The sequence below is a fragment of the Orcinus orca genome, chromosome 4, assembly GCF_937001465.1.
Source record: "Orcinus orca chromosome 4, mOrcOrc1.1, whole genome shotgun sequence".
Lineage (NCBI taxonomy): Eukaryota > Metazoa > Chordata > Mammalia > Artiodactyla > Delphinidae > Orcinus > Orcinus orca.
Window position 1 is genome coordinate 31,293,597 of NC_064562.1, and position 23,582 is coordinate 31,317,178.

The 23,582-nt window shown below is 36.7% G+C and overlaps 1 protein-coding gene and 1 non-coding gene across 5 annotated transcripts in view; one reads left to right on the forward strand and one right to left on the reverse strand.

Moving 5' to 3' along the window:
- Window positions 1-23,582, reverse strand: part of LRBA (LPS responsive beige-like anchor protein) — a 728,899-nt gene that overhangs the window by 102,657 nt on the left and 602,660 nt on the right. The window lies entirely within an intron of this gene.
- LOC125964357 (small nucleolar RNA ZL8) lies at window positions 9,729-9,811 on the forward strand. Its single transcript, XR_007477327.1, has one exon. It is a non-coding gene; the product is annotated as a small nucleolar RNA ZL8 (small nucleolar RNA).

The window sequence follows — 23,582 nt, forward strand, 5'->3', positions numbered from 1 at the left end:
ATTTCCTTAAAATAGGGATAATATCTACAGTGGTAGAATAATATCTGAAAGAATGCCTAAAACAATGAACGTCTGGCACATAGTAGGTGTTCAACAAATGACAGTCCTCTTCTGGTTACCGCTTCTCCTCACCCACAAAACCCTTTGACCCCCAGTTCATTCATTTATTCTTCCAATATACATTCATTTAGGACTTACCATATATGTCAGGGATTGTGCTAAAAACTGGGAACACAGCAGTGAATAACACTGACAAAATCCTCATTCTTGTGGGAAGACTGACATTAACACACAAATTATTCAACAAGATAATGTCAGATAGCGACTAGTGCTACAAAGTGATGGATATAGAGTAACAGAATTCTGAATAGAATGAGCAGGGAAGGTTCCTCTGGAAAGGCATGTGACTGGAGACTTAAGGAAAAAAATCAGTTAGCCAGAGAAGTACTAAGGAAAGAGCATTCTAGATAAGCAGAACAAATACAAAATTCTAGAGGTTAGAAAGTTTCTGGTACATTCAATATCAGAAACAAGGTAGGACTCATCTCCTGAGACAGTTTATCTCCAGTGTTAACCACTCTTCAATTCTATTCACACCAGACAACAAAACCCCCTTCTGCTCTGCTACTTTCGCAGCCACTTTACATTCCTACCAACAGTGTAGAAGGGTTCCAATTTCTCCACATCCTCACCGACACTTGCTGTCTTTTTTTTTTTATAATATCCATCCCAACAGGTGTGAGATGATACCTCACTGTAGTTTGATTTGCATTTCCCTGATGAGTAGTGATTTTGAGCATCTTTCTATACACCTATTGGCCATTTGTTAGTGGGAAGTATTCCTTGGAGAAACATCTATTCTAGCCTTTAGCCCATTTTAAAATCAGGTTATTAGATTTTTTTGCTATTGAGTTGTAGGAGTTCCTTACATATTTTAGATTAACTCCTTATCTGACATATAGTTGGAAAGTATCTTCTCTCATTCCATAGGTTACCTTTTCATTTTGTTGACTATTTCCTTTGCTGTGCAGAAGCTTTTTAGTATGAAATAGTCTCCCTTGTCTATTTATTTTTGTTACCTGTGCTTTTGGTGTCATATCCATGAAACCACTGCCAAGATCAGTGTCCTGAAGCTTTCCTCTATGTTACTATCTAGGAGTTTTACAGCTTCAGGTCTTACATTTAAGTCTTTAGTCCATTTTTTATTCGAGTATAGTTCTTAATCCATTTTGAATTGATTTTTGTATACGATGTAAGATGAGAGTTCAATTTCATTCTTTTGCATGTAGACATTGTTTTTCCAACATCATTTATTTAAGAGACTACTCTTCCCCTATTGAATAATCTTGGTAACTTTGTTGAAGATCAGCTGACCATATATACATGGATTTATTTCTGAGCTCTCTACTCTGTTCCACTGGTCTAAATGTCTGTTTTTATTCCAGTACCACACTGTTTTAATTACTGTAGTTTTATAATATATTTTAAAATCATGAAGTGTGATGCTTCCAACTTTGTCCTTTCTCAAAATTGTTTGGCTATTAAAGGTCTTTTGTTGTTCATATGAATTTAGAATTCTTTTTCTATTTCTGTATGATGTTGGGATTTTTGATAGAGATTGCAATGAATCTGTAGATAATTTTCGGTAGTGTGGACATTTTAATAACATTAAGTCTTCCAATCTACGTACATGCCATTTTTTTGTGTCTAATTTCTTTCATCAGTGTTTTGTAGTTTTCAGTGTGTAAGTTTTTCATCTCCTTAATTAAATTTATTCTTAAGTATTTTATTCTTTTTAGCACTATTATAAATGGGATTGTTTTCCTAATTTCCTATTCCTTTCAAATAGTTCATTGTCAGTGTATAGAAAAGCAACGAATTTTGGTATGTTAATTTTGTTTTCTGCAAATTTACTGAATTCATTTATTAGTTCTAACAGTTTTTTTTTTTGTGTGTGGAGTCTTTAGGGTGTCTATAAATAAGATAATATCATCTGCAAGAAGAACAATTTTACTTCTTCTTATTAGTTGTGTGACCATGCCTATCAGCCTTCCTGAATTTCTAGAAAATTTGGAATATCTTCACTATCAGCCTCCCAAGCACATTATGAGGCTCCAATGACTAATAAGTGAAAGCTATTTATAATATGTTAAATATTACACAAATTTAGGTTATTATTATTATGCATTCTTTGGTGATGATTTGTAAATTTCATACCTTAAATACTACTACTATAAATATTTTAGTAGGAATAAAATCTGTTTAGGAACTGCAGCTTTTTATTGGTTAAAGTTGCTGTTAAATGTCATTAGACTTTTAAGCAGAAACATTGTTACCTTTAGTAAAAGTGCTTTAAACACTTTAGTGTGAAGTATTTTAATAGAGTCCACCAATATGCAAACAATAGAGCAACTATATTAGTTCATGCAAATGTTCTACACATGGATTCCCGGGTCCATAATTAACCATTTAGGGTAATACTCATAAACTATACAGTATGCAGTAAACACGTCTACCAAGTAAATTAAGAATCCCTATACTATGTAGCAGTTGATGCAAACTGGGATCTGATTTAAAATCTTTAGAAACAGAGGATTGTTTTAATTTTAGAAGTGGGAGAGGAGAAAGTCATATTCCTTAAAGAAACAAACAGTACTTCAAGTCTCTGTAAGATCTCCAATTTTCCATATTACACGTGCCCATTTAGGAGATCATGTCAGGTTTTATAATATAATACATTGTAAATAATGTAAGTAATTAATCATGATTGTAAACCAACGACCCTCTTAACAGGAGCTGGAAGTCTCTCATATCTGTTTAAAATTTTTGCTCTATATGAATTTATAAGTGCCTGATCCCTGTTGGCCCCAATTGAGTATACCAGGTAGACTCTGTATTGGTACTTGACAATCACCTGAATTCAAAAATCTTAAGTCCATATTTCCTAAATTTCCCATATCTTGCCATCATTCTGAATAGCAGTCAAAAATCATGTCAATCATTAGAAGTAACAAAACATGTTATTATTAGCACAATTCCACACTTCTCATGTATAAATGATTGACAATAGGCAACCTGCCCAGTTTGGTTTTTGAACTCCAATGAACACTGGTCCTCCCATCAAGGTAGGGAATATTATGAATTTTTTTTCTCATTAACTGTCCTCTGCTTGACTGGACAGCAATCTGTAAAAGGTACACAATAAAAACTGCTGCATTTATAAATTGGTCATAGCCCTTCACAGCCTCTATTTCTTCTGTGCCTGAGCAAAATCATCACATTTCCAGACAAAAATAAAACACACTTTTATTAATGGCTTTTACTATTTTTTAAAATGCTATAATTTCAAAAATCTTAATTGTCTAAAGAATGTAAACTCCCCAGATCAATTTTCTAAAAAGGAAGTCCAGATACTAAAAATAACTTCAAGATGTGGAACGCTGGGAAATATCAAGAGCAGACCAGGCAACTTGCATGCGACCATCAGAGACAGGGAAACTGGTTTTGAGCAAAGCCATTAGGCTGCCTTATAGACATGGAAGAAAGAGTCACAGGAGCTCTGGTGAAGAGAACTGACAGTCACAATCTAAAGGTAATTTTAACATACATGTAGTGTAGGAAAAACTTGCCATATACATTACATGTGTAATGTAGGAAAAACACTGTCATCTGATGAAAGCAAGACCACAAATGTCTTCAAATAGAATGATAATAATGTTAAAAAATATAACTAGTATCTTAATGATCACTTGAATAAAATAATATGCTAGATTCAGAATAAAAATTCACTAAAATAATTTCTCAGCCATTCTTATTAATTATATACTACTAACAATTTTATATATTAATTTACCAATTAACAAAATATACTAATAGAAAATCACTACATAAAAAAGTAAATATTGGATCAAAAATCATTGTAAATGCCTATATACAAAAATCCCATAATTAGAAATATCACCAGAAGCTAAAAATTTAAATATCAAGTTTGTATTAGAAAAACAATGGTTGTTGGTTGGTTAAAATGGATAGAAGATGGCAGTAATGAGTGTCACGTTATTGGTCCAATCCTAAGGTTTCACACTTAGAAAACAACATTTCATAGTCAAAGACATGTCTCTGATCTCAGTAAAGAGAGTCACATACCCATGCTTTAGTTGAAAAGGGAATTATGTTGAAAATGGTTCAAACAAAAGACAAAACAAAAATCCTCCAAAACTGTCACCATTACTAGAAACATAACTCATAGCATATGCTCTGATGATAAATGAGAAGTGCCACTTTCTTTGTGAATAACATCTTCAGCTGCACTGTTATTAACTCCAGGAAGATATGCTGGACTTCTTGGCTTTGTTTTCTAACACTGTTCATATATCACTGGTTATTATGTTGCCAAGGTAGCATTCATGAAGGCAAATAAAAGATAAACCAAGAAATCCATACACAGGAAAAAAAATAACAACAAATAGATAATTCAGGATCACAACAATGTCACTCCTCACTGGCAAAGGGTCAAGCCAGTGTTAGAACCACAAGGATCTCTCAACTCTACTCATAATAAGGTTTCCGAAGTACCTGTGAACTAACCCTCAGCAAAGTTAGAGTTTTTCTTTCCTCTTAATCATTACTTGCCTTTCAAAATAAATGCAAAACTAAAATAATCCAAATATGGCAAGAGATATGAAACTCATCTACCTCAGGATCACCTAGGAAGTTTGTTAGAAAATTATTCTAGGGCCTAATCCCCAGATACCCAGAATCAATGTTAACAAGTATGGTGTGGGATCCTGCTATCTGCATTTCTAACAAACTCTTAAACACTAAAAGTGTGAGAACTTCTAACTAAAAAGAAAATTTGTATTTTATAAAAATGCACACATTAGCAATATAAAAAAAGACAGCTTTTCATTATTTTCTATTTGTTCATTTTTCTTAATTAAGTACATTTTGTTTTTTAACATTACTCTAGGAAAAAAGCTTGAAAAGCTAAATTTAAGTGTCTTAATCTAATAGACTCTTGTAAAGGTACCAATATAATTTATGCCTAGCTCTAAAACTCTTAAATTTTCCAGAGACACTTCAAATCCCTTCACACAATTTATGAATTAAAATGACAACTGGTGTGCTTTTTTTAAATATTGAAATATAATTCATACACCACAGACTTCACCCTTTTAAAGGGTACAATTAGGACTTCCTTGGTGGCGCAGTGGTTGAGAATCCGCTTGCCAATGCAGGGGACAGGGGTTCGATCCCTGGTCCAGGAAGATCCCACATGGTGCGGAGCAACTAAGCCCATGAGCCACAACTACTGAGCTCACGTGCCTAGAGCCTGTGCTCTGCAACGAGAAGCCACTGCAATGAGAAGCCCGCACACTATGAAGAATAGCTCCCACTCACTGCTACTAGGGAAAGCCCGTGCGAAGCAACGAAGACCCAACTTAGCCCAAAATAAATAAATTAATTTAAAAAAATAAAGTGTACAATTCAATATATTCACAAAGATGTGCAACCATCATCACTAATTTTCATTTCATTACACCAAGAAGAAACCCCATACATATTAGCACTCACTCCCCATTTCCCCACCTCCACCCACTGGTAACCACTAATCTACTTTGTCTTTCTATGGATTTTCCTATTCTGGATATTTCATATATAAATGGGATCATATAATATGCGGTCTTTAGTGTCTGGATTCTTTCACTTAGCATAAAGTTTTCATGGTTCACCCACGCTGTAGAATGTACCAGTACTTCACTCCTTTACATGGCTAAACAATAGTAAATGTATGGATATACCACATTTTGTTAATCCATTCATCAACTGATGGACACATGGGTTGTTCTCATTGTTTGGCTATTATTAATAAAGTTGCTAGGAACATTATGTACAATTTTTGTGTAGACCTATGTTCTCAATCTCTTGGGTATACAGTTGGCCCTCTGTATCTGCAGGTTCTGCAACCACAGATTCAATGAACCATGGATCCAAGTTGAATCCATCCAGGTGTGGAACCTGCCTATACAGAGGGCCAACTGCAAGGGACTTGAGCATTAGTGGATTAAGGTAATCAGGGGGTCCTGCAACCAATCCCCTTTGATGGCTTCTTGGCACCTTCCCACAGTACAGAATCTTAGCCTAATCCAATTTGCAAAGCAGGACCACAGAGCTCCTAAGGGCTCTCAAGCTCTTGGGGAGTGCACAGGCCACCCCAGGGGACCAAAGGTATCCGAGCTGGACAGAGGGCAGCAGAGCCTGTGGAATGATGTCATGAGCCCAGTAGTCCTGAGCCAAAACGTCACATTGACCACCTTGGCTGTTGGGTAAACCCAGGCATCTCTGTTAACTGGTGTCACTGCATATTCCAGGGCCAGAAGGGATTTTGGAGGTCAGCAGTTCCATCCTGGCATGAATCTTCTCTCTACAATCCCTGCCAGATGGTCATCGGGTCTTTGCTCACTTGCTGTGATAGGGCAATCCCTCCCACCAAGGGAATCCCTATGAAAATTCAAAAAAAAAGAGAGAGGAACTGCTGGGTCATATGGTAACTCTGTATTTAACTTTTCGAGGAACTGCCAAACTTTCCCAAAGAGAGTACATCATTTTACCCCACTAGCAGTGTATGAAGGTTCCAATTTTTGCACATGCTAACCAACACTTTTTACTATCTGTCTTTTTCATGTTATGCTAGTGGCTGTGAAGTGGTTTTGTTTGCATTTCTTTATGACTAATGATGTTAACATCTTTTCATATGCTTTTTGACCATTTGTATATCTTCTTTGGAGGAATACCTACTCAGATACTTTGCTCAGTTTTTAACTGGGTTACCTTTTTATTGTTGAATTGTAAGAGTCCTTTGTACAATCTGAATAGCAGACGCTAATCACATATATTATTTGTAAATATTTTCTCCCATTCTGTGGATTGCCTTTTCACTTTCCTCATAGTGTCCGTTGAACCACAAAAGTTTTAAATTTTTATAAAGTCCAATTTACTTTTTCTTTGATGTTTTTGGTATCATTTTAAAAAAACAAACATTGTCTAACTGGTGTGATTTACCACTTTTATTCCTATTTATTCCTGGTTCAAGCAGAGAAAATAAAAAAGAGTAAAGATAGGGAGAAAATATGTAGATACCACATGTCTATCAGCTATAAAATCCATAGTTCCTCAAGCACTTAAGAACATCACTGATGATACACGGGGTGCAAAAAAGGGAAAGTTCTCAAATGATGGCAGATTGATAACGGCAAAACGTTACCGAAGAGGTGGTAGTTTTTTGTACTTCTGATAGACATGAATATACATACTCTTCTCTGCTTAATCGTTTAAAATTAGTCAAACACTTGATCATCTATGATCTATTTTGCAGACAATTCAGGTTGTTTCATGTTCTGTCTCTATGGAAGTTCCAAAAATAACAATTCTCAATGAGAAAAATAAAAAATAACATAATACACAAATATATAATTTACAGATAAAGAATTGAAGGCAACTAATTTTAACTAAGTTTAAGGGTGCTAAAGCAAGAAAGTAGCCTTGAAGTCTTGTTTCATGCCACCAGAGATTTGCTAGAAAACTGCTTAAGAAAGAGGATACATACAGACAACTGGAATGACAGGAGAAAGCCCCTCTCTGAGGCCAAAGGATTGTGGCTCTGAAAAGTTAAGTTGTAAATATGAACAAGGTTTTGTGATTTTTTTCAAGGCAAATTAATCCAATAGTTTCTAAGATAGCTGATTAACTAAATTTAAATTAACATAGACCCTCAAAAGTCAAGAGTAGACATTAAATTGGGTCTTAAAAAAGAATATAGTAGAAAGTAATAAAAATGGAAAATATGGCCTAAACTACTGACACAATAAAAATTTCTAATGTTCAGAGACCAACCTACTGATGACAACAACAAATATAGAAATGAATAGCAAAACTGTTATGGGCAGTCAAAATAATGGTAAACAAGTACTGAAATATGCCAAGATGATTTGTATTTGTAATATCTATACAAACTCTACTTCAGCTTTCACCAGGTCTATGGATATCTATTTCTGTTTTTAGATGCATCCAGACAAAGAATACTTAGTAACTCATTTCAAATTACTATGTCTTATGGATGATTATATGAACATAAGCAAGGAGTACTGCATGCAGAAATTGGACAGTATTGCTTAAAGTGGTACTAAAAAAGTACACTGATCTTTAAAAAATCACTTACTGATGCCACCAAATGAAAAATTACTTAAAATAAGAATTATTTCTTGGTCAATTTTCTATAGGTAACTTAAAAGCTTTGAGGACATGAAGCACTTATATAATGTATAGAAGTTTGCCATCCAGGTATCATATAACTCTTGTAGGGCAATGTATATGAATAAAATGTATATGAAGGACCAAGAGCATCGTTATTGTATTCTATGTATTTGCAGCACACAAGCTTAACAAAATGTAGGTAGCAACTGTTACCTTCCTGATGGCAGAATTTTTTTAAGTGCGCTTAAATTAGAGCAAGACACTATCAAGGGGCTTCCCTGATGGCGCAGTGGTTAAGAATCCACCTGCCAGTGCAGGGGACATGGGTTCAAGCCCTGGTCTGGGGAGATCCCACATGCCACGGAGCAACTAAGCCCATGCGCCACAACTATTGAGCCAACTGCCACAACTACTGAAGCCCATGTGCCTAGAGCCCATGCTCCACAACAAGAAAAACCACCAGAATGAGAAACCCGTGCATCACAACTACTGAAGCCCACACACATACAGCCTGTGCTCCGCAATGAAGAGCAGCCCCTGCTCACCGCAACTAGAGAAAGCCCGCGCACAGCAACGAAGACCCAACGCAGCCAGAAATAGTAAATAAATAAATGATTTCAAAAATTAAAAAAAAGACTACCAAAAAGAATTTCTAAATGCTAAAATTGTCAATAGCTACCCATCTGCCTTATGGGTAGTGGAAAGGGTGTGTGTGTGGCATTACAGTCTGGCAGGGATCATATGTGTAGCTTAAAAAGTATATTCAATTTATTATAATAAGATAGCCATTGTTTATTGTTTCCTTAATGCAAACACTAAAACAGTGGTGCAGTTTTTATACCTATTTGAAAGGCTGTGAGCTGTTTGTGCAGTGAACTTGTGGATGGTGAAGATGGTGGCTTTGGGGTCCACCTGGAGGCCGCTGTGAAACCTTCCAACAAAGGGAAGGCAACTGTCTGCGCCATCTTTGCACAGCTGCCGGTGTACAGGTACCTCAGGGCCGTGCTGGACAATAGGGGACCGAAGTCTTGGGCTAAGCAGGATGAACTATCATTACAGACTAGAGTTTCTGATGTCTCTGTGACTCCATTGCTTGGAACTGACCCAGCCCAGGGAAGGGGGGACTCGTCTGGTAGTCGCCCTGGCTTCTGCTAACTCATTGGTTTCTTCCCAGGCCCCTGATTCTCAAAGGAGGGTCCACAGCACCTCGAGGGGGCTTAAGATGTTCACTGGTGTGTTATTTTTGAATAAAGCTTGAGAGCTTTGGAAGCCCAGCTGGGGCAGTGCCCCTTCACAGAGATTCAGGGCTAGCCTGGTGGCTGAAGGCCTAAAGTTTGGAGTTCTCCTCTTGGAGAAGTGCTGTTGGGATAGCTGGGATGCCCAGGTAATGGTTCCTGCCACTTCATCAACAAGCTGTGACAAGAAGTGGCGAGTAGCATGCCTTCTATCTGGGTACTGTGGTTTTTCTGCCAGACCCAGAATGGTAATGATGACCTGGTTGGACTAGAGTCTCTAAGAACTTCTCTGAGGATCGTTGAAACCACCTGAGCCACTCTTATGCTTCTTTCCACCCTGTGTGGCAATTCCCCAGCCCACCCGTATTTTTTTTTTAAAGTAAAATTGGTGGAGATTGGTTCAAGATGGCAGAGTAGAAGGACGTGCTCTCACTCCCTCTTGCGAGAGCACTGGAATCACAACTAACTGCTGAACAATCATCAACAGGAAGACACCGGAACTCACCAAAAAAGATACCCCACATCCAAAGACAAAGGAGAAGCTGCAGTGAGATGGTAGGAGGGGCGCAATCAAAACAAAATCAAATCCCATAACTGCTGGGTGGGTGACTCACAGACTGGAGAACACTTATACCACATAAGTCCACCCACTGGAGTGAAGGTTCTGAGTCCCATGTCAGGCTTCCCAACCTGGGGGTCCAGCAACAGGAGGTGGAATTCCTAGAGAATCAGAATTTGAAGGCTAGTGGGATTTGACTGCAGGACTTCAACAGGATTGGGGGAAACAGAGACTCCACTCTAGGAGGGCACACGCAAAATAGTGTGCACGTCGAGACTCAGGGGAAGGAGCAGTGACCCATAGGAGACTGAACCAGACATACCTGCTAGTGTTGGAGGGTCTCCTGCAGAGCCTGGAGGCAGCTGCAGCTCACCAAGGGACAAGGACACTGGCATCAGACGTTCTGGGAAGTACTCTGTGGTGTGAGCCCTCCCAAAGTCTGCCATTAGCTCCACTCAAGAGCCAGGGCTCCAGTGTTGGGTCGCCTTATGCCAAACAACCAACAGGGAGGGAACCCAGCCCTACCAGTCAGCAAACAAACAGATTAAAGTTTTACTGGGCTCTGCTCACCAGAGAAACACCCAGCTCTACCCACCAGCAGTCCCTCCATCAGGAAACTTGCACAAGCCTCTTAGATAGCCTCTTCCACCAGAGGACAGACAGCAGAAGCAAGAAGAACAACAATCCTGCAGCCTGTGGAACAAAAACCACATTCACAGAAAGATAGACAAGATGAAAAGGCAGAGGGCTATGTACGAGATGAAGGAACAAGATAAAATCCCAGAAAAACAACTAGATGAAGTGGAGATAGGCAACCTTCCAGAAAAAGAATTCAGAATAATGATAGTGAAGATGATCCAGGACCTCGGAAAAAGAATGGAGGCAAAGATCGAGAAGATGCAAGAAATATTTAACAAAGACCTAGAAGAATTAAAGAACAAACATACAGAGATGAATAATACAATAACTGAAATGAAAAATACACTAGAAGGAATCAATAGCAGATTAACTGAGGCAGAAGAACGGATACGTGACCTGGAAGACAGAACGGTGGAATTCACTGCTGCAGAACAGAATAAAGAAAAAAGAATGAAAAGAAATGAAGACAGTCTACGAGACCGCTGAGACAACATTAAATGCAACAACATTCGCATTATAGCGGTCCCAGAGGAGAAGAGAGAGAGAAAGGTCCAGAGAAAATATTTGAAGAGATTATAGTTGAAAACTTCTGTAACATTGGAGAGGAAATTGCCACCCAAGTCCTGGAAGTGCAGAGAGTCCCACGCAGGATAAACGCAAGGAGAAAGATGCCGAGACTCATAGTAATAAAGCTGGCAAAATTAAAGACAAAGAAAAATTACTTAAAGTAGCAAGGGAAAATTGACAAATAACATACAAGGGAACTCCCATAAGGTTAACAGCTGATTTCTCAGCAGAAACTCAGCCAGAAGGGAGTGGCATGACCTATTTAAAGTGATGAAAGGGAAGAAACTACAACCAAGATTACTTTACCCAGCAATGATCTCATTCAGATTTGATGGAGAAATCAAAAGCTTTACAGACAAGCAAAAGCTAAGAGAATTCAGCACCACCAAATCAGCTCTACAACAAATGCTAAAGGAACTTCTCTAAGTGGGAAACACAAGAGAAGAAAAGGATCTAAAAAAACAAACCCAAAACAATTAAGAAAATGGTAACAGGAACATAGGTACTGATAATTACCTTAAACGAGAACGGATTAAATGCTCCAACCAAAAGACACAGGCTTCCTGAATGGATACAAAAACAAGACCCAAAAATATGCTGTCTACAAGAGACAAACTTCAGACCTAGGGACACATACAGACTGAAAGTGAGGGGATGGAAAAAGATATTCCATGCAAATGGAAATCAAAAGAAAGCTGGAGTAGCAATTCTCATATCAGACAAAATAGACTTTAAAAGAAAGACTATTACAACAGACAAAGAAGGACACTACATAATGATCAAGGGATCAATCCAAGAAGAAGACATAACAATTATAAATATATATGCACCAAACATAGGAGCACCTTAATACATAAGGCAACTGCTAACAGCTATAAAAGAGGAAATCGACAGTAACACAATAATACTGGGGGACTTTAACACCTCACTTACACCAATGAGTGTACAACAGATCATCCAAACAGAAAATTAATAAGAAAACACAAGCTTTAAATGACACAACAGACCAGACAGATTTAACTGATATTTATAGGACATTCCATCCAAAAACAGCAGATTACACTTTCTTCTCAAGTGTGCATGGAATATTCTCCAGGATAGATCACATCTTGGGTCACGAATCAAGACTCAGTAAATTTAAGAAAATTGAAATCATATCAAGCATTTTTTCTGACCACAACGCTATGAGATTAGAAATCAATTACTGGGGAAAAAAATGTAAAAAACACAAACGCATGGAGGCTAAACAATAACCAAGAGATCACTGAAGAAATCAAAGAGGAAATCAAAAAATACCTAGAGACAAATGACAGCGAAAACACAAGGATCCAAAACCTATGGGATACAGCAAAAGCAGTTCTAAGAGGGAAGATTACAGCAATACAAGCGTACCTAAAGAAACAAGAAAAATCTCAAATAAACAATCTGACCTTACACCTAAAGGAACTAGGGAAAGAAGAACAAACAAAACCCAAAGTTAGTAGAAGGAAAGAAATCATAAAGATCAGAGCACAAATAAATGAAATAGAAACAAAGAAAAGAAAAGCAAAGATCAATAAAACTAAAAGCTGGTTCTTTGAGAAGATAAACAAAATTGACAAACCATTAGCCAGACCCATCAAGAAAAACAGGGAGGGACTTCCCTGATGGTGCAGTGGTTGGAAGTCCACCTGCCAGTGCAGGGCACACAGGTTTGAGCCCTGGTCCGGGATGATCCCACATGCCGCGGAGCAGCTAAGCCCGTGCACCACAACTACTGAGGCCCGCATACCTAGAGCCCGTGCTCCGCAACAAGAGAAGCCACCTCAGTGAGAAGCCCGCGCACTGCAATGAGGAGTGGTCCCTGGTCACCGCAACTAGGGAAAGCCCACACGCAGCAACAAGGACCCAACACAGCCATAAGTAAATAAATAAATTTAAAAAAGAAAAAGAGGGAGAGGATTCAAATCAATAAAATTAGAAATGAAAAAGGACAAGTTACAACAGACACTGCAGAAATACAATGTATCCTAAGAGACTACTACAAGCAACTCTATGCCAAAAAAATGGACAACCTGGAAGAAATGGACAAATTCTTAGAAAGGTATAACCTTCCAAGACTGAACCAGGAAGAAATAGAAAATATGAATAGACCAATCACAAGTAAGGAAATTGAAACTGTGATTAAAAACCTTCCAATAAATAAAAGTCCAGGACCAGATGGCTTCACAGGTGAATTCTATCAAACATTTAGAGAAGAGCTAACAACCATCCTTCTCAAACTCTTCCAAAAAATTCCAAAGGAAGGAACACTACCAAACTCATTCTATGAGGCCACCATCACCCTGATACCAAAACCAGACAAAGATACTACAAAAAAAGAAAATTACAGACCAATATCACTGATGAATATAGATGCAAAAATCCTCAACAAAATACTAGCAAACAGAATCCCACAACACATTAAAAGGATCACACACCATGATCAAGTGGGAGTTATCCCAGGGATGCAAGGATTCTTCAATATACGCAAATCAATCAATGTGATACACCATATTAACAAATTGAAGAATAAAAACCATATGATCATCTCAATAGATGCAGAAAAAGCTTTTGACAAAATTCAACTCCGATTTATGATAAAAACTCTCCAGATAGTGGGCAGAGAGGGAACCTACCTCAACACAATAAAGGCCATATATGACAAACCCACAGCAAACATCATACTCAATGGTGAAAAACTGAAAGCATTTCCTCTAAGATCAGGAACAAGACAAGGATGCCCACTCTCACCACTCTTATTCAACATAGTTTTGGAAGTCCTAGCCATGGCAATCAGAGAAGAATAAGAAATAAAAGGAATACAAATCAGAAAAGAAGAAGTAAAACTGTCACTGTTTGCAGATGACATGATACTATACACAGAGAATCCTAAAGATGCCACCAGGAAACTACTAGAGCTAATCAATTAATTTGGTAATGTTGCAGGATACAAAGTTAGTGCACCAAAATCTCTTGCATTCCTATACACTAATGATGAAAAATCTGAAAGAGAAATTAAGGAAATACTCCCATTTACTGTTGCAACAAAAAGAATAAAATACCTAGGAATAAACCTACCTAGGGAGACAAAAGACCTGTATGAAGAAAACGATAAGACACTGATGAAAGAAATTAAAGATGATACAAACAGCAGGAGAGATATACCATGTTCTTGGATTGGAAGAATCAATATTGTGAAAATGACTCTACTATCCAAAGCAATCTACAGATTCAATGCAATTCCTATCAAATTACCAATGGCATTTTTTACAGAACTAGAACAAAAGATCTTAAAATTTGTATGGAGACACAAAAGGCCTCAAATAGCCAAAGCGGTCTTGAGGGAAAAAAACAGAGCTGGAGGAATCAGACTCCCAGACTTCAGACTATACTACAAAGCTACAGTAATCAAGGCAATATGGCACTAGAACTAAAACAGAAATATAGATCAATGGAACAGGATAGAAAGCCCAGAGATAAACCCACACACCTATGGTCAACTAATCTATGACAAAGGAGGCAGGGATATAAAACGGAGAAAAGACAGTCCCTTGAATAAGTGGTACTGGGAAAACTGGACAGCCACATGTAAAAGAATGAAATTAGAACACTCCTTAACACCATACACAAAAATAAACTCAAAACGGATTAAAGACCTAAATGTAAGACTGGACACTATAAATCTCTTAGAGGAAAACAAAGGCAGAACACTCTTTGACATAAATTACAGCAAGATCTTTTTTGATCTACCTCCTATAGTAATGGAAATAAAAACAAAAATACACAAATGGGACCTAATGAAACTTACAAGCTTTTGCACAGCAAAGCAAGCTACAAACAAGATGAAAAGACAGCCCTCAGAATGGGAGAAAATATTTGCAAATGAATCAATGGACAAAGGATTAATATCCAAAATATATAAACAGCTCATGCAGCTCAATATTAAAAAAACAAACAACCCAATCCAAAAATGGGCAGAAGACCTCAATAGACATTTCTCCAAAGAAAACATACAGATGGCCAAGAAGTACATGAAAAGCTGCTCAACATCACTAATTACTAGAGAAATGCAAATCAAAACTACAATGAGGTATATCATCTCACACCAGTTAGAATGGGCATCATCAGAAAATCTACAAACAACAAATGCTGGAGAGGGTGTGGAGAAAAGTGAACCCTCTTGCACTGTGTTGGGAATGTCAATTGATACAGTCACTATGGAGAACAGTATGGAGGTACCTTAAAAAATGAAAATAGAATTACCAGATGAGCCAGCAATCCCACTACTGGGCATATACCCAGAGGAAACCATAATTCAAAAAGACACATGCACCCCAATGTTCACTGCAGCACTATTTACAATAGCCAGATCATGGAAGCAACCTAAATGCCCATCGGCAGACGAATGGATAAAGAAGATGTGGTACATATATACAGTGGAATATTACTCAGGCATAAAAAGGAACGAAATTGGGTCATTTGCAGAGACGTGGATGGATCTAGAGACTGTCATACAGAGTGAAGTAAGTCAGAAAGAGAAAAACAAATATCGTACATTAACACATATATGTGGAACCTAGAAAAATCTACAGATGAACTGGTTTGCAGGGCATTAATAGAGACACAGATGTGGAGAACAAACCTATGGACACCAAGTGGGGAAAACCGCAGTGGGGTGGGGGTGGTGGTGTGATGAATTGGGTGATTCAGATTAACATGTATACACTGATGTGTATAAAATGGATAACTAATAAGGACCTGCTGTATAAAAAAATAAATAAAATTCAAAAATAATAAATAAAAGTTAAAAAAAATTTTAAAAAGGCTATGAAACACTGATATATACAACACATTTTCTAAAGATCTTTAAACTGGGAATACTTACTTAGGAGTGTGATAAAGCAGATCCTCCTCTCCTTTCTGCCCCTCCCTACTCCCTTTTCTCTGCATAGAAACAGAGTGGCCACAACTCTTAAGGTTCAGAAAAGGCAACTACCTTCTTATGGGCTGATGCTTCCCTTAAACATAAACCCAACATTAAACCTTAAAAACTAAACAAAAACAAGAACACGTTTAGGGGATTATAATGAGAAAAACTTTGTACCTTTAAGATGCAGACTTAATTGTGGAGGAAGAGTAAAACAATATTTATTTTGGTTAAAAAAGGTTATAGAAAAAGAATATACAATTGGTTAGATTTTTATAAAACATAAAGTTCATCTGAAGTTTTTTTCCCACAGGAAAGCATTAAAATGAAAGGAAGTGAGGATAGAAGGGGATAAGGCCTTAAATGGCTCATCCAGGTGTATTACCATCAATATGAATTTTTCATGTTTTTATTTTGCAGACATTTGGAACAGTTGGATAGCCTTTGCAGAATTTAATAAATGAGGCCTGCAGAGTGCTGTTATTATTCTTAATTCCCAGATTAACAGGTATTATCTTTATTTTCTAATCTTTGGGTCACAAGTCTTAGATTATAAATTTCTAAAAGATGTTTACAAACCATTACATAAAAAATGAAAAGCTAACATTCATAGAATATTCAGAAGGGAGTTAGTTTAAAAAAACCCTCAAATTGCATATTCAAGTCATTTTAGGTGAAAACAAACAAAAACCTAAATGGCTTTTCTTTTCCTTGTGAAACACTTGGTAGAAATAATACCTTTTCCCATATTATATTATATATTATATACTTGTCTCGAACAAGTAGACCTGTAATAAATATAAAATCTACAACTCTGCATATAAAAGCAAAAACAAAAATACCCACAACCCAATAAACTTATAATACAGAATCTGTATTACAGCCATACATGGGCAAGTAGACTAAGGTATTAAAAAACTAAACACAATTCTGAGTTGATCCAGTTAAAATATTGTACAAACTTGTTTATTTTAAAAAATTTACTAATGTTTTATTTTCTACTTCAAATATTTGCCTAACTCTGTGGCATCTGCAGTACTAAAAGCAAACAGAAAAAAATCATCAGAAGGATTATACAGAGAGTAAAACAAAAACAAAACCGCAATCAAGGAAATGGAAAAAGAGGTAAAAGAGAAAAGGAAGACCAACAGACATAGGAAGGAGGGAAGAGGAGGCAAATTGGCTTACTCAAGCTCTCTTGGGACAGTGTGCTGAGTTACCAGATCAGAAATGAGGGGTTGAAAGCTACTACTGATAACTGGTGGAGGCTGAAAGTGCTACTTAAGTGCTTGGTGTCTGTTGAAAAAGAGGGAGGAGAGGTTTGAGACTGAGGATGCCAAGTGCATTTCCAGCCAATAGAGTAAAAAGGAAGCATTAACAGTAGCCTCAGGGGAAGCTGAGCATTCAATCCCATGAGCCAGAGGGCAAATGTGGCAATAGCAGTGAGTAGCAGCTGGATAAAGGAATAAAGAAGCCACAGGAAAACTGGCAGCTTTAGACACATAGGGCCAACTAGGCCTTGTCTTGATATTGAGAAGAACAAACTGTCTGGAAATAACACTGCCATCTTTCTGCTGCCAGTGAGTTACTAATCCTCAACCAGGATGCAAAGACTGAAATTTAGTTTGCCAAACTATACTAAATATTGATTTAACTCTGGAATAGTAGCTCTGCTGAAAAGGCATATAACTAAGACACTCTCAGTGTTTACCTTTCCAATAATCAAAATCAGCATTCTTCACAACTATCTAACCACTACTCAAAAATATTTAAAATGAAGAAAAAAATACTTAGAATACCTTTCTCTAACACTGTATTTCCTTAATGTTTTCTAAACATTATTTCATAGAGTATGATTTAACAAACTAAAAAGGATATATATCAATAAGTTATTAATGACAATCCAATCAATATGGTATATTGGACACTAAAGAGAAGTGAAAAACTGGAAACATGAAAATCTTTAAAGAAACTTCTGAAATAATATTCTCTCATGTTATTTTCATTCACCTTCTGCCATTAAAAAGTTCAAAATATTTTCAGAAGGCAATCTATATTACCTTTCTATAGTTTTAGATCGCAAGGTAAAATGTTAGACTTCTTCTTTTAAATAAGCATCTGCTCAATATTTCAGTACAATATCCAAAGATAAGATTACCAAACACAATAGTTTTTCAAATTACTAGGTTTGATATATTGGATAAACTGCAATTTGTAATTGATTCAATACACTCCCTTGGCCTGAGAGTAAGTCAATTCTCTCTTTTCTTCATCAGAATTAAGCTAACTTAAGATTGATGTTATGAAAAAAGTAAGATTCTAGCCCTAGAAGAATTTTACACATTTAAGGAAATCAAACTGAAAAGTAAGAAATATCGATTAAGTTGTAAGTTCTAGATTCTATAGGAATTCAAAAGGTGGGAAGGGATGGAGTAGGAGAAAATTTCCTTAAGGAAGTAAAATTTAAGATAGTCCTTAAGCCATAAATAACATTTGGATAAAAATTATTTAGAAGGCAAAGACATGAAAATAATGTAAATATAAGAAGCAGAAGTGATCATGCAACTATATTTTGTAGAGTTACCACAGGAAAATTAGATTTGACAGTTATTGCAACTAGACGATAGAAAATACTGAAGCTAGAGTCATGATACTAAAGTATCAATAGAAAAGGAAGATTGGGGGTGTCTTAGTATACTCAGGCTGCCATAACAAAATATCGGATTGAGGGGCTCAAACAACAGAAATTTATGTTCTCAAAGTTCTGGAGGCTGGAAAGTCTAAGATAAGGTTTTGGCAGGGTTTAGTTTCTGGTGAGAACTCTCTTCCTCATTAATAGGACTTGCAGACTTCTTACTATGTCCTCCCCTGGCAGAGAGAGGGTGATCTCTTGGTGTCACTCATTCTTGTATAAGGACACTAGTTTTATTAGATCAAGGTTCCACCCTTATGACCTTATTTAACCTTAATCACGTCCTTAAAGGTCCTATAACTTATAGAGTCACATGGGGGAGGGGGAGGGCTACCATATACGAATTTCGGAGGGAAACAATATGGTTCATAGCAGGGAGTGTCATTAAAGGTTTCCAAACAGGACTTCCCTGGTGGTCCAGTGGTAAAGAATCCACCTTCCAATGCAGGGGATGTGGGTTCGATCCCTGGTCGGGGAACTAAGATCCCACATGCCCTGGGGCAACTAAGACCTGATGCAGCAACCCCACCCCCCAACAACAACAAAAACAACACTAAGAAAAGTTTCCAAACAAGTGGTATCATTTTTTAAAAAGCTGTTGGAGGATTAAGTGAGGTGATATACCATAAGTTGCTTAAGCTAGTTTATGGATATCATAGAAGTGTAAACTCCAAGAAGGTAGGGACTTTATTTTTAACCATTACATCATAAGAGCTGCACTGTCAATATAGTAGCTACTAGCTAAATGTAGCTATTTAAATTTAAGTTAGTTAAAATTTAAAAATTCAGTTCCTCAGTAAATATTCATGACATTTCAAGTGCTCAAAAGCCACATGTGGCTAGTGACTGTCACAATGGTTGGTGCAGATTTCCATCATAGAAAATTTTAGTAGACAACACTGTTCTAGAGCCTAGAAAGGTATATGACACTGTAATTGTTGGATGAATAAAGAAATATAAGGAACTATTAGCATGGTTCAAGAAGATTATAGTTACATGCAGAAGAAGGAATTATATCTTTAGTTTATACTTTTTGTGAAAGATTCCAAAGAATCACTTGCAACCTAAGAAGAGTCTCTTATTCACCTTTAGAGAAGCAGTAAGTTTAATGCTAGGAAGATTTAAATTAAGAAGTATTTCCGTGGGAGATTAAGATAATACTGTTCAGAATTTTGCTTTCTTATGACCTGAATCAAAAGAGGAATCAAAACTCTAGAGACAAGCCATGAATGTGTCTAGTAGTCTCACTCCCAGGTACCAGCAGTCTTACTTGAGCCACTGTAAGCAGCAGGATCAATAATGGATTCACCAACAAGTTCCCATGGCACATATTGTCAGGGTTGTTGGCAATAAACGTGGGACAGGGAATCTGTTGTGAAAATACAAGGATCTGGATTTCTATTTTTGTTTAGATAATTTATGTTTGTCAATGGATGAGGATGTACAGAATATCTGCAACTAATGTTTATTTATTCAGATGAGAACTTCTAATCTTCCAAGCACTTGGAAATGCACAAAGTTCAGTGCCATTACAAGGCATTCTGACTGGTAATTCCATCTTGTACTTTGATAGCTTGATTATCACACAAATAAAGGAGGGTTCCTTCTGTAACGGGTTAAGCTTTTTCTGTAACTCTCATTTTAAAAAGTTAGCTTATTTTTTTATAAGTACAAAACCAGAGAATATACTTTCCCTGGACTTGCCTAACCCATCTATTTTCTTCATAAAATTAAACCACAGAACATGCTTTCCCTGGACTTATATTTTGCCTATCTTTTCTGAGAACTGAAAAAGGTTAACTAATCTCTTGAATAGGCTTCCTGCACATTAGATCATCTTTATTGAGAACTGAAAATGGTAACCTAATCTTATGGGAACACCTGCCTTACTCCCCACACCATATTCTCCGCCATGTGGACACAACACACTCCCCTCCTTTGTTATCTAATTTTGTTACTCTCTGAGGACTGCCTGAAGTTCAAAGCAAACTCATTTTAGGAGTGGCCTTACTGCTATCTGTGAATAAAGCTTTCTGACCTGTTTTTTGCTGATCTTACTCTAGAACCCTTGACCTCTCCTTCCTTCCACAAATAGTTCTTGTTCCACAGGGAATGGGATAGAAGACACATAAAAACTCTCTCCTCAAGGAGTACAAGTTTATTCTCTTAGTTTCTTCTTTTTTCCTACCACTGGGTGCCCATTTCTTTTACCTATTAATGCCTTCATTCTTCTCAGGTGAAATTGGGAAAGGAACACGAAGGATGACGAAGACAGTTTTAATAAACTAATGTGATAGTATCAAGTCTAAAAAAATTATTACATTAGAACCTCCCAAGTCAAAACCAGAATTTTCAAAAAAAAGTAAAAAAAAAACAACAGAATTTTCTTCTGGCATATTCTATAATATCAATTTCCTGATTTGTTATTGTAGCATTAACTACTAATTATCTCCCATTATGTATTTTATCCTTATTACATTTAGCAGTAGACCCATCCTCCCTTGCAGTTTTAGGGAACTCAGCTTGGTATTACACTTCCCAAATTCCCTTGCAGCTAAGAGTAACCGTGTGACTACATTAGAAATTATGATGTGAGCAGAAGTGATGTACCCAATTTCCTAGTCACATCCTTTAAAAAAGAAGCTGCTTGTTCTCAACTTACTCTTGCCTCTTTCCAAAGGGCTATAATGTGAATATTAAAAGTGACTGCAAAAGAAGAACAAAGCTGAGGCAACAGCGGAACAAGGCAGGAGGAGCTTAGTGACATAATACATTAGATTTTCCCTAATTCCTTGGATTGCCTACTGGCTTAGACTTTACCCAAGAAAGAAACCTTCCACTTCCACTTAAACAACTACTCTTTGGTCTGTATGAAAGCTGTAAAGCATAAAACCAGCAGTAAAAAAATAGTTATATTTAGAAAAACAGGATATGTATACAAAGTCTAAAAAGGCAATATGGTCAGATGGAAGCCCTGAAAGATCAATTACACTCAAACATAACATGTATTTCTTAGAATGACACAGAGAATCCTTCAATACCCAGCTCAAATGTCTCTAAAATATCTACATCCTCTGAATGAAGTTAGTTGCTCTGTCATCTATGCTCCAATTTACCACATTCTCTAATGATTATTTTCATTATTAAATAGTGAGTTCCTGCAGGGCAGGAATTTTACCATACTCATCTTTTTATGTTCCCAGAATTAAGCATAGTGTTTGGAACTTGGTAAGGACTAATAAATATTTGCTGAATGAAACACTGGACTTTAGAAGTGATGAAAGAAATGTGTGAAAATATTTTAAAATGCTTTTCCCTACAAGCAAGTCATGCATTATAATAAAATATTTCTCCTTCACCTCTACAACTCCAGACCCTGATTTCATAGTTTATATCTCTTATGGCATCATCGATCTCAAGTTGTGTATAACCACTAATTTCTTTGGAGTTGAAATGCAGATTCAATCAACCAGTGCTAGATTACAAACACTTAATTCATGAATTGCAGACACTTTTACATAAAGAGTAGGCCAAACACATTTTCACAGGAGTAATAAATAACTTCAGATGTCCTTGTAAGAAACTCAGAGATAGGGCTCACCTATTAATTTTCTCTACTGAGTGCATTTCCACATCAAAAAAGCATTACCTGTCATTATTTTACGTTACCACAGTAGAGAAGATTTAATCTTCTTTTACATCACAATTCCCTTGCTTCAGTGGCCATGTGATCATTCAGTATTACATGTATTCTAAATCTGGCATAATGCTTAAAACCTACTTTCCCGATTCAATACCCACTATTTATTTACTGTGAAGAGAAATTAAGTAACTTAACCATGGTCACAAGTTAGCTAACACTGAAAACCTGGGACTACTCTCCTAATATTCTGAGTATGAGTAAATATACATTATGCATGTTGATGCATTTATCATATAATTTTACAAAATTACTGAGGTAGTTGATATGGAATCCATTACATATGATTATTATGTTACTTAAATTTATTTGAATGAGCATCGTAGGTCGATCAATGAATATTCTGTGAATCATATATAGTTAAAGCCACCATTTATAAGTAATCAGAGGGAGGGAAAATATGGTTAATAACAGTAGGTTCAATAAATGGTAGAGTAAAGAGAGTCATAAAATAAATAAAAAGTACACCTGGATTTCACAGAAACAAAAAAGACCTGGCAGTCATGCTTATTTTATTACATATCCGAAGGACTAAAGTGAGGTTTAAATTTGCTTTTTCGGGGGGGAGGGTCTTGGAGATAGAAGGAGTACCTATGGGAAGAAATTATAGGGAACAGATCTCACTCAGTATGAGATATTTGAAAAAGAATGTCTGAGACACAGAATTCCTGTGACAATATATTGCAACCATAATTTCTATGTGTAGTGGAGGTCTTAACAGTGAGATTGGTGGGGAGTTATTCTCTAAGAAGGAATTCCACCTGAGACCAGGGGTTACCTGAATAAACACTACTATACACTCAGAATCATGATTTAAATGCATGAGAACAATATGACTGCACTGTCCATTTGGAAGATAAATTTATCAGGGGCATATTAAATGTATAAAGAGTAGGGAAACCAGAAGGAAGCTATTAGGTAGTCCAAATAAGAGATAAGAAAGAATAGTGTGGTGAAAATGAACCAGAGGAGTCAGAAAAAGATGTTCT